At 45.2% G+C, this 11,175-nt stretch overlaps 1 protein-coding gene across 3 annotated transcripts in view; it reads right to left on the reverse strand.

Annotated features, from left to right (window-relative positions):
* The window catches only part of LOC126524642 (monocarboxylate transporter 14-like), a 344,518-nt gene extending 337,776 nt beyond the window's left edge, over positions 1-6,742 (reverse strand). For all 3 annotated transcript variants that reach the window (XR_008611037.2, XM_055067407.1, XM_050172941.2), the window contains exon 1: positions 6,616-6,742. The gene's annotated coding sequence lies outside the window, so the exon portion shown is untranslated. The remainder of the gene's footprint in view (positions 1-6,615) is intronic.
* Between the last annotated feature and the right edge of the window lie 4,433 nt (positions 6,743-11,175).

Here is an 11,175-nt window from a genome sequence, read left to right on the forward strand (position 1 = left end):
CCTGCCATAGCTTACTGGTATCCTGTCTAACGGAGTTACCACCAACTTCTATTGCACACTCCTTAATGATGCCCATAAGATTGTCGTTCATTGCTTCAACATTAAGTTCCTCTTCCTGAGTTAAAGCCGTATACCAGTTCTGTAGCTTGATCCGGCATTCCTTCATTTTCCCTTTTACCGCAAACTAATTGATTGGCTTCTTATGTACCAGTTTCTTCCGTTCCGTCCTCAAGTCTAGGCTAATTCGAGTTCTTACCATCCTATGGTCACTGCAGCGCACCTTGCCGAGCACTTCCATATCTTGTGCGATGCCAGGGTTAGCGCAAAGTATCAGGTCTATTTCATTTCTAGTCTCGCCATTCGGGCTTCTCAACGTCCACTTTCGGCTATCCCGCTTGCGGAAGAAGGTATTCATTATCCGCATATTATTCTGTTCTGCAAACTCTACTAATAACTCTCCCCTGCTATTCTTAGAGCATATGCCATATTCCCCCACTGACTTGTCTCCAGCCTGCTTCTTGCCTACGTTGGCATTGAAGCCGCCCATCAGTATAGTGTATTTTGTTTTCACTCTACCCATCGCCGATTCCACGTCTTCATACAAGCTTTCAAATTCCTGGTCATCATGAGTGGATGTAGGGGCGTAGACCTGTACGAACTTCAATTTGTACCTCTTATTAAGTTTCACAACAAGACCTGCCACCCTCTCGTTAAAGCTATAGAATTCCTGTATATTACCAGCCATATCCTTATCAATCGGGAATCCGACTCCTAGTTCTCGTGTCGCCGCTAAGCCCCGGTAGGACAGTACGTGCTCGCTTTTTAGCACTGTGCATGCTTCTTTTGTCCTCCTAGCCTTACTGAGCCCTATTATATCCCATTTGCTACCCTCTAATTCCTCCAATAACACTGCTAGACTCGCCTCACTAGATAACGTTTTAGCGTTATACGTTGCCAGGTTCAGATTCCAATGGCGGCGTGTCCAGAGCCAGGGATTCTTAGCACCCTCTGCTGCGTCACAGGTCTGACCGCCGCCGTGGTCAGTTGCTTCGCGGCTGCTGGGGACTGATGGCTGGGGTTTGATTGTTGTATTCATATTGGAGGTTGTCGCCAAGTACTGCACCAGGGTGGCCAATCCTGCTCAGGTGAGAGAGTGCGTTACCGGTTCTGGTCACCGGGATCCGGCCGCAATCCAGGCCTGTTTATGCAATTAGATCCGCACGCGGATATTTTTTTATCCGGTGGAAGATTGCGCGGCACCGGGATTTGAACCACGGTCCTCTTGCGCGCGAGGCGGATACTCTTCCGCTTCGCCACCGCAGGAGTTGTACGTCTCATTTAACCTACAGTGGTGCCTTCTTCGATCAGTCAAGGTCGACCAATCTGATCTCTGTTAAACCGCACAGATGGCACTCAACTGGAGAGACCTGGTAGTTTGTGACGTGCACATGAGTGGCCATAAATAATAGAGGAGAAAATTTAAATATTATATATTATATATATATTTAGTGATAAACTAGAAGAAAGGAGATAAAAAAAAGGAAAGAAGGAAAACAAGAAACAGGAAGAGAATAGGGGATTTGAACTCGTGACACTTGGATCTTGCCCGGAGAGATAGCTCAGCTGGTTGGTCCGTCAGGCCCCAGGTTACATTGAAGCGGCATAGCTCCTGTCCAGAGCCTCGTACTTACGTGGTAAGAGGCTGATGTTGTCCGCGATGGTCGATTGCTTCTAAGTATTGAACAATTTCAAAAAGATGAGGGAATATAGCATAATCTCCGCGCTTACCGAGAGGATGGCGTCCGCACGAGACTACACCAGGCACCTTACTGAGACATGGAGCTCCGTGGCCGGTTCGAAGCCCCCCTCTCAGCCGGCCGATCATAGATCACGTGCGTTCCAATTGCCCAAGGTTGCGCGAGCATTGTTTAGTTCAAATCGAGCGGACTCGAGCGGCTATAGAGACTAGGGAAAGCTTAAGCAGGTGCGAGCCGAGCGCGGCACGCTTAGCGTGGGAAGCTAGCCCGAGTAACTATCCCAAGGACTGCGGCTCACGAGAGTGAAATGTCTTTGTCTAATTATAATAACCCTAATATGACTACTTTCAGAGAGAGAACGGCCCAGAATGCTGTATTACGAGTGCTATGACTGCTAATCTTCTATATACATATATATATATATATATATATACATATATTCTCATTTATGGGATCGAATGCGAGCGCTGTTCGTTTGTTTCCGCGTGTAGTAGTTAAGAGGGCGAGTAATAAGGGAGGTAAAGAAGAAGAAAGGAAAAGGAAAATTACTGAAGCATAATTGCAGCGCCATGGTTCTAAGGTGCACCCGCTGTAGAGAAACGGAAGGAGATATAAACGTGCGTGGCCATAGTACGCACGCGAGAAACTGCCTTAATAAATTTAGAGACTTGAGAAAACGTTACGTTATCAACAGATAACATGGTAATCAGCACTCGAGTAAAACCACAGAAATTACTGAGACATGGAAAATACCCTTGAATTAAGTATGCTTTCCGAGAGAAATGCTTCTAAGTATTGAACAATATTAAAAAGATGAGGGAATATAGGATAATCTCCGCGCTTGCCGAGAGAATGGCGTCCGCACGAGATTACACCCGGCACCTCACTGAGCTATACAATATGTAGCTATGTATAGCTATGCGTTATAAGTATAGCTATAGCATTATATAGCTATGTATACATTACATGACATTAAAGTGTGGACCTTTGAGGTGCACAGGCACAAATTGCATAAATTTCTTGTATCAGTTGAAAATAGGGACAATTGCACACATCGCAGTTAGTTACATGGAACTTAATTGACCATCGCATGAAAGCTTCTCCTAAAGTCGGTCTTAAAAAGTGCATTTGACCTGCATCATAATCTTTTCCGATACTACTGTCTATCTTGGCCATTACTGGCTGGCCACATTTTTCGCATTTCAACAAAAAGGTGATTAAATGACTGTGGTGCAATATAATAATTTAAAAAGAAACGCTTACTTCAGCGCAAGTGCAACAATCAAATCATGATACAAACATAGCGCATCATCAGATGTACACAAATCCTAAATACTTGTAGGACGGATCACTCTTGAACTAAGTTCGCCACAATCTTTCGCACAAGAAGCATGGACCGATACGGCAAAGAGACTACGCGTGGTCATGCCCGTTGCTTGGCCATAGGAGAAACATACGTGGAACCTAGCAGTCACCGCGAGGTAGCAGCTACAGACGCTCGCGCAGTCCGCAGCTGGCCACTCAACCACTCAACCAGTGGTGTTCAGACGCGTTTTTATTGTCTATATCTGAAGGTTTTGACGTGGTTTGCGCAAAAATTTCACAATGTCTGAATTCAGAAACTTTCAAAGGCAAACAGTTTTCTTTTTCATTGTTGTTCATGAAGAAATCAAATATAAGAGTTTAAAAATATTATCAATGCGTAACACTTCCCCTTGAAACAATATAAAGTGTGCTGTTGACATTCTAGCATGTCTTCAACAGCAATAAAAGAAGTCAGTCTCCCGTGTTTTGAGCATTAGGTAAATGGACGCAAATCAAGCAGGCATAAACTTTCGCATATACAATCTGTTCATGAATACCAAAATAGATTGCACCCTGAAGCTTTCCTCGTAGATTCTTTATTTTGGTTCATTAATCTAGTTTGCAAAATCTCCTATTAGCATGTTATAACATTGATCATGCAGATACAGCTTAATCACATGATCAGCTTGACAGATTGCGATGCTTGTTTTTTCAAGCGAAGGCACCATAACCTCTGCTCCAGTTACACAGGTTCTTGGTTGCCTGGGGTTTTCAACCTCACAAAATGATAATGTCCTGAAGCAGGTAGAAGCACACGCATGTTAGCCGGACCGCCAGAAATTCCGATAGCTTTGTACTTACGCCCCCTCCCCCTTGTCACTACGAGTACAAAATTTCTAGTACCCTGTTTTGTTATTAAACAAAGAAATGTAGTTCTAAGAACGTATTTCATGGTTGCTGTGGGGATAGGCCACCACACAACGTACTGCATCATGTGGATTTAAGCACCTTGGTACAAATTCACATGTACACTTAGAGCGTGAGGACGAGAAAGTAGACAATGCCCATCTCTGTTAAAATGATTTGAGGTGACTTGCAAAGGTGATTGCAGCTCCTAAAAAGAATTGTGTCGGCTTTCACGTCTTTCGAAATATTCAGAGATTATTTCTATGCATGATTACAGTATACGCGCTGCGGTGGCCGAACCAGGTTAGGTCTGATAATGAAGGTCATGGCACAAATTCCATTCCACGTTCAGTAATCACACACAGATGACTTGCGGTTTCCTTCAGGGGCAGACGCGGGCTTCTAGTTGGTGTTCGCTTCTGTGTTTGGTGCAAGAATATTGACATTTGGACTTCTTCATCTTTTACGGGTGAGCGCTTTTCACCACTTAACAAATGTTATCACCCAGCGCGGGACGCGCCCACATATATCGCATGTTTCTCGAACGTTATCGATGGTTCTGTTGTCACCGAAGCTTGTGTAAGCTGATGGCAAGTGCGACGCGAATTGTGAAGAACTTTCTGGAAGACACGCGGACACCACCGATTTCTCTAGAACTTTCGATGACTCGTGCATAAAAGCCGACGTGCTTGACCGGCAGATCAGGTTTCGACGATCGCCAACCGTGTTCGCTGCCATCACTGTGCTTTGAGCGTAACTTGCTTTTGTGGGTACAAGTACGCCCAATAAAAGGTTAGTTACGTCATTCACACTTCTGCCACTGTATTATTCACCGTCACTACTACATGACATCTGGTGGAGCTGCTAGTGCATTCGCGTACCGAACGCCCCCGCAAAGCCGTGAGCCAATCCCTAGCCACGAAGACAACACCAGCGTCGCCAATGACCAGCGAGCTAGCCGCAGGCTACAAGGAATGCCCTAGGAGCACGGACTGTTGCCTGAGAAGACCAAGAAGTGCACAGCCACTACATCAGCCGCAATGACAGCCCCAGTGTCGCCAACCCAATTGTGCTGCAGCAGCCCAGGGAGCCACCGACGATCCGCTCTTCAACATTTAGGAGCAGGCACGATTTAGGCGACATTAGGAGCAATGTACACAAATAATTTCTTCAGAACGTGACGCTTGCACTGACCTGACGACATCGCTGCTGTCGAATTCCGGATACTGCACATGCGACGAGGATAGCTATATGGTCGTGTTCATAGCTGCTCTTGTGATTTGTTGTAGTGCAGGCAGAACGACAACAACAGAAAGCACATGAGACAACACCGAGGGCCGGACGACCAGCTTCGAACACCTGTGATCGTCTACCACGTCTCCTCATGCTGACCTACAGGAACTGTTGTTGGGCACTCCAAAACAAGTTTAAATTTGAAGCGTTTTAGCTTGCGAAACAAGCTTAGTAATTGTTCCGATTTAACACGGGGCAATAATACTATGACGCGCAGTTTGTTTAATACATTTGAAAAATTTTGAAGCATATGCTACAAGACATGGCAGCAACTAAACCTGGACGTCGCAGCAGCCGCATCGTTTAAATCGCAGTCGTTCGCAATGAAGCCTCCAAATATCACATTTAGATTCGCCATACTGCACCGATTTTTCTCTAATCAGCCCCACGTGTAAAAGCCCTGTGGCGACACCGCATTCATCCGCGTTGGGCGGGCGAGCTCTCCAGGGCAGCGTCACTGATTATTATCAGTGCCTTACCTTCATTTACAACGAGGCACTGCGCTCTGTTTGTTTCTGCAGAACAATCGAAGCCGCTGTTTATTTGATAAGGTTAGAATTTAAAGAAACGGAAACACCGTATCTAAAAGTACTGGCGAGGTGGTTTGATGGAATTTGTACCCCCCGAAAAATTGGCGCTTATACAAAAAGAAAATTGCGAAGTGGACTTTACAGGAATTGCACAACTGAACCTGACCTGACAGCCATTCACTGTGCGAAAGAATTGAACACGAATAGCCTCTAACTATCGAGTGTATGCAGCACATGCAGCAAAGGGCAATGGAGAGAGATAGAGAGCGAAATGGTAATGACATCCGGATAATTTGGTTGCCATAATGTGTGCGTGAGTACATATTGTGGAAAATTTGTGTATGCTGCCCACCGTATTTCTTTCGTGTTTCCACACACACCAGTGTTTCGATGAAAGAAGGTTTGGCCATTTCTTCCTATATAGGAATTGAATATTATTTGTTGTTTTTCTCATTCAGTGCATGAATCTTTCAAACTTAGAAGAAGGCCCCAAAGGTTCAGCATGTGTTGCCCGAGTTGCGCGCCCCACTATTTTTTTTTTTTATCTCAGTGCCTCGTGCCGCAAGAAGCGCGCTCGCAATGAACTGAGTATCTCTGGCCCGTATAAGTGACAGTATGATATAAGTAAAAGAAGAAAGCAAGTATATAATAAGCTATTTAAGTTCTAAGATATAATGAAACGTAACTTTGTAACTGTACCAGTTACACGAACAAGTTTGTCAACCGGTGTATGAAGTCATTCGGTTCACTTAAATTTTACTCAAACATAACTCCGAACCACAACGACACTTCCTTGAGGAAAGAAAGAAAAAGAATATTCTTACGTAAATTCGCAGCTTCGCGGACCCGTGGTCGCTACAAACACAGTCGGCTGCTTAACGAGGCACGAAAATGCGCCACCTGTAATAGAATCGCTAGCACGGAAAAATGCACGCAGCGCTACAGCGGGGAGCTTACCAACTTTGTTATCGATGGCGCTCTGTCTAATACGCAGCAGTCCGCTCTTGCACACGCGTCGCTTGAAGATGCTCGATTTCACTCCGACACTGCGACCTCCACGCAGGCCTTGAGTTCCGATGTGCCTTATCAACAAAAGGTCGTGCTATTTGCGGCGACATCTCCGGCGCGACGGTGATGCTTCACGCGGCACTGCCGTCGCCGCGTTAGTGTGGATAGAAGGTCGGCGGCGCGCAACTGAAATAAACATGGCGGTCGTTCACTGTCAACAATTTGGCCCCGTTAATGCGTAAGCATTCTAGTGCCCACTTCTAGTGCTGAAACCTATTACAATTAAGTTAATCAAGCCTAAATAAGACTCCTTAAGATTAAAAATAGGTAAGGAAGCCTAACAAAGAATAATTGTTGGAAGGATTATTTAAATAATAACGACTTTTTCAATTAGCTGTCACAACAATTGAATAGATACTTTATTATTAATTAATTATCATTTATACACGCCGCCTAATCACTAATAATTAGGATACTTGAGATACGTTAGGCCTAATTTCAATTGATTCACATGAAACGGATTAACCTTAGCCCAGAATATTTAGGGTGATTAAGATTACTTAAGTCTAATTAAGAATAATTACCAATACATCACGTTCGGCCAATAAGAATACTACCGACTAATTTGGTTGACCAATAAGGTGACCAATAAGGACCCCCGAATACACAGTTCAATAATCCGATGGATGGTTTGCGAACATATGATACGCCTACATGCTCGATGTGAGGAATTTCTACAGTTCATTGCAATAATTAGAGCACATTGCGTCATGCTGGACACATTGAGCAGCTGTCTGGGTAAATCGGCCAGTCAATCAATCATTGGTTGCATGAGTTGCAATCATGCTGAAGTACTCTCTGATAGGTCCGATTAAGCAGTTCTTGCAGTGAAATTTCCCTGCTAATGAAGCACGCTGACTGCAGCTAACTAATAATATATTGCCCTCTAAGGCCATCTTATTGCAGAAAATGAGCAGAAAAATTTACTTTAGAGAAGCGCAAATCGCCTTCAACCGGGGACTGACGCTCAGACCTACAATATCAGATTTGGCACTTCCTTGGGGCTCCTTGGCTCATCGTTCACTTGTGTTCCGCCTACTCTATTAATATTGTTACGCAACTTAATTATTACCGCATTCTGTGCCAATCTCGCACTCACAGTAAAAAACAGTTTGGATACCGATACAACGAAATAAGTAGCAAGTTAACGTGCACTCTGTATGAAAAAATTAACACATACATGTCCGTTTCTTTCTTTAACACGCAAGTGTTCTCTGCCAAGCTACACGTAGAGTTTTCACCATGTACGCACGTCACTGAATCATCATCAACATGCAAAAGAAACCTCAAAATTTTTTATCTGGAAGCAGATTATCACTGATCTTAAAAAAGAAGTCGTCTTGCGTTCCCCTAACTGAAATAAGCAAGACCTTCTCTGCGTTTTTTTTTTTTTTGCCCACTGGAATGTAATTTTTGTTTCTAACGTGTATTGCCGGCTGCACGTTGGAGGTTTAGCTGGGAGTTTGTACGGCACTGGTGGAGAAAGCTGACGCCGTCATCCAGCAACGCGGCCGGCACAGGACACCCGAAGCTGACCAGGGTCAACATTACAGCACAGAAGACGTATGACCAACTTAAGGAAGGGAAACTTTAGTTTCCAAATCGCAAAGCAAAAATTGCTGGTTCTCCCGTAATCGAGAGTAAATGTAATCATGAAATGGCAACCGGCAAAGCAAATTGGTTAGAGGTGATACCAGACACAAAGTTTTGCATGTTCGAAACGGCACACCCCAGCACACAACACCGCACCACGCCGTACTGTGCACTGGGCCATGTGGACGCTGGCCATGTAGAAGAAAAAAATCAGCGTAAGGCCGCACGACAGATGGCGAAAGAGGCCAGGAAGACAGAGCGTACTGCCCAGCTCGAAGAAGAATGAATTGAATTCGCTGGTTTCACGTGCCAAAACCACAATTTCATTTCGATGCACGCCGTAGTGGGGGACTGCGGAATAATTTTGACCACCAGGCGATCTCTAATGTGCCCTCAGTGCAAGGGACTCGGGCACTTTTGCGTTTCGCCTCCATCAAAATGCAGCCGGCGCGGATGGGATTTGATCCTGTGACACCGTGCTTATCAGCGCAACACCACAAAAGCTAAGCCACCGCAATGGGTGGAACAGCCTGAAGGAGGATGGATGGATGGATGTTATGAGCGTCCCCTTTGGAACGGGGCGGTGGGTTGCGCCACCAAGCCCTTGCTACTATGCTGCCTAATATCCTACCTAGGTTAACCAATGAAAAAAGAAAAAAAAAAACACTATGAACTACCGCGTCCAAACTCTCTGATCCCCTATTGCGAATTGTGCTTTTGTACGTCTCCGTCTTTTGTCGTTTCCCTACTTTTCTTCCACCAATCCTCCAATCGCCTCTTACTAATGTCTATTGCGGACCTGTTTGCTTTACCACTGCTCCCGCTGAACCCAAGGGCTTCAAGGAGGCCAGTGGTGCCTAAATCGACCGCTGGGTAGACGTCTTCACATTCTAATAAAATATGCTCCTTCGTTTCCCTAGCTTTACCGCAGCAAGCACATGCTTCTTCTTCCTTCTTATATCTCGCTTTATAGGTGCGTGTTCTAAGGCATCCCAATCTCGCTTCGAAAAGTAACGAGCTTCCCTTTGAGTTATCATAAATGGTTTCTTTCCTGATTTCGTTTTTTCCTCTTAATTGGTTACTCATGGCAGGTTTCTTTTCCATTGCCGCCACCCATGAGATTAATTCTGCCTCTCTGACTTTCCGCTTGACCTTCATTTTGCTGTGCTGCCCACCCTACAGGTCGCATACTTGCTGGTAAACTTCCTAGTTCTTTTCCTCCACTGTGAGTCAATGTTTTGCCTGTACAGATACCTGAACACTCTCCCAGCCCATTCACTTTCTTCCATATTCCTCAGCCGTTCTTCATACTCAATTTTACTGCGAGCTTCCCTCACTTCAAAACTAGTCCAGCCCATATCCTCCTGCACAGCTTCATTTGTAGTCTTCCCGTGAGCGCCCAATGCTAGGCGCGACCCACTGACCTTTGGTTCCCGTCGAGTCCTGCTTGTACCCCTGATTTAAAGCAAACAACCGCATTTCCAAAAGTAAGTCCTGGAACCATTACCCCTTTCCACATACCTCGGAGGACCTCGTACCTATTGTATCCCCATAGTGCTCTGTGCTTCATTATGGCTGCATTTCTCTTCCCCTTGACTGTTATGGTTTTTTCCTGTGTTTCCATATATCCATTGCCTTCGTTTATCCATATACCAAGGTATTTATATTCTGTTACCCGAGGTATTTCTTGGCCCTGTATCTCCACTGTCTGTTCACTGTTTTCATTGAATACTCGAGAGAGGCGCCGCGCAGCGAAGCGCCATCTCTCGAGAAGACGCGACACCCGCGTCGCGCAACTCGCGGGCCGCTGGATTTCGGCGCTCAGCGCCAAAAGATGACGACTAAGTGTGTAGTGCCCTGCATCTGCCTTTTGAATGTTGCATTGAAAATGGCAAATAAAACAGCATCCTACTAGAAGTCACAGCTTGAATGATATTGTGAACAAGCATTAGAACTCGGAAGCAATATTTCTTGTAACTTTTTTGGGCAGTAAGTAGCCCATGTAATGCAGTCATGTACTAAGGGTTCGGGGCCGCTTCCCCGGATGACCTCGTTTGGTTCTCATAAACTGGATCTGGCCTTTCAAGGTTGCTGTTGAAAATAACAAATAAAACTTCATCGTACTAGAAGCCACGGCTTGAATGATATTGTGAAGAAACGTTAGGAAGAGCAAGGAAGCAATATTTCTTGTAACTTGTTTGGCAGTAAGCCCATGTAATGCGGTCCTGTACTAAGGGTTGGGGGCCGGTTCCCCGGAGGATCTCGCTTTGTTCTCGTAAACTTGCTCGGATAACGGCTCTGACTGTTGGCTCAAGGTCACTTGATGGTCGCCGACAAAGGGAGCTAAAAGCATTTCATGCTTAGTAACGGCTGCGGTGGCGTCGTGAACTGAAGTGTGCGACCCAGGGTAAGCCGTTCTTACGGTTAGCACTAATATCATCGCCATTACATAGTCAGCCATACGCACACGCTGGTTGCTGCTAGTGGCGCTCTTCACTCGCAGCTTTTGAGCGTTTTCGTACCGCCAGCTTGACGGTATTCGCGTGTGCGGTACTCTGCTTTGGATAGGTCGCCAGGTGACCTAGAGGTCTCGAAACAATTAAAAAATGTAAGCCTATATTGCTCATTGTAATGCTGAATGAAGGAGTTCATGGCCAATCTTCGTACAGATCATGTGAACTTAATGCTGTCAATCACCGAGTTTCAACATACGAAAACACATA

The sequence above is a fragment of the Dermacentor andersoni genome, chromosome 3, assembly GCF_023375885.2.
Source record: "Dermacentor andersoni chromosome 3, qqDerAnde1_hic_scaffold, whole genome shotgun sequence".
NCBI lineage: Eukaryota > Metazoa > Arthropoda > Arachnida > Ixodida > Ixodidae > Dermacentor > Dermacentor andersoni.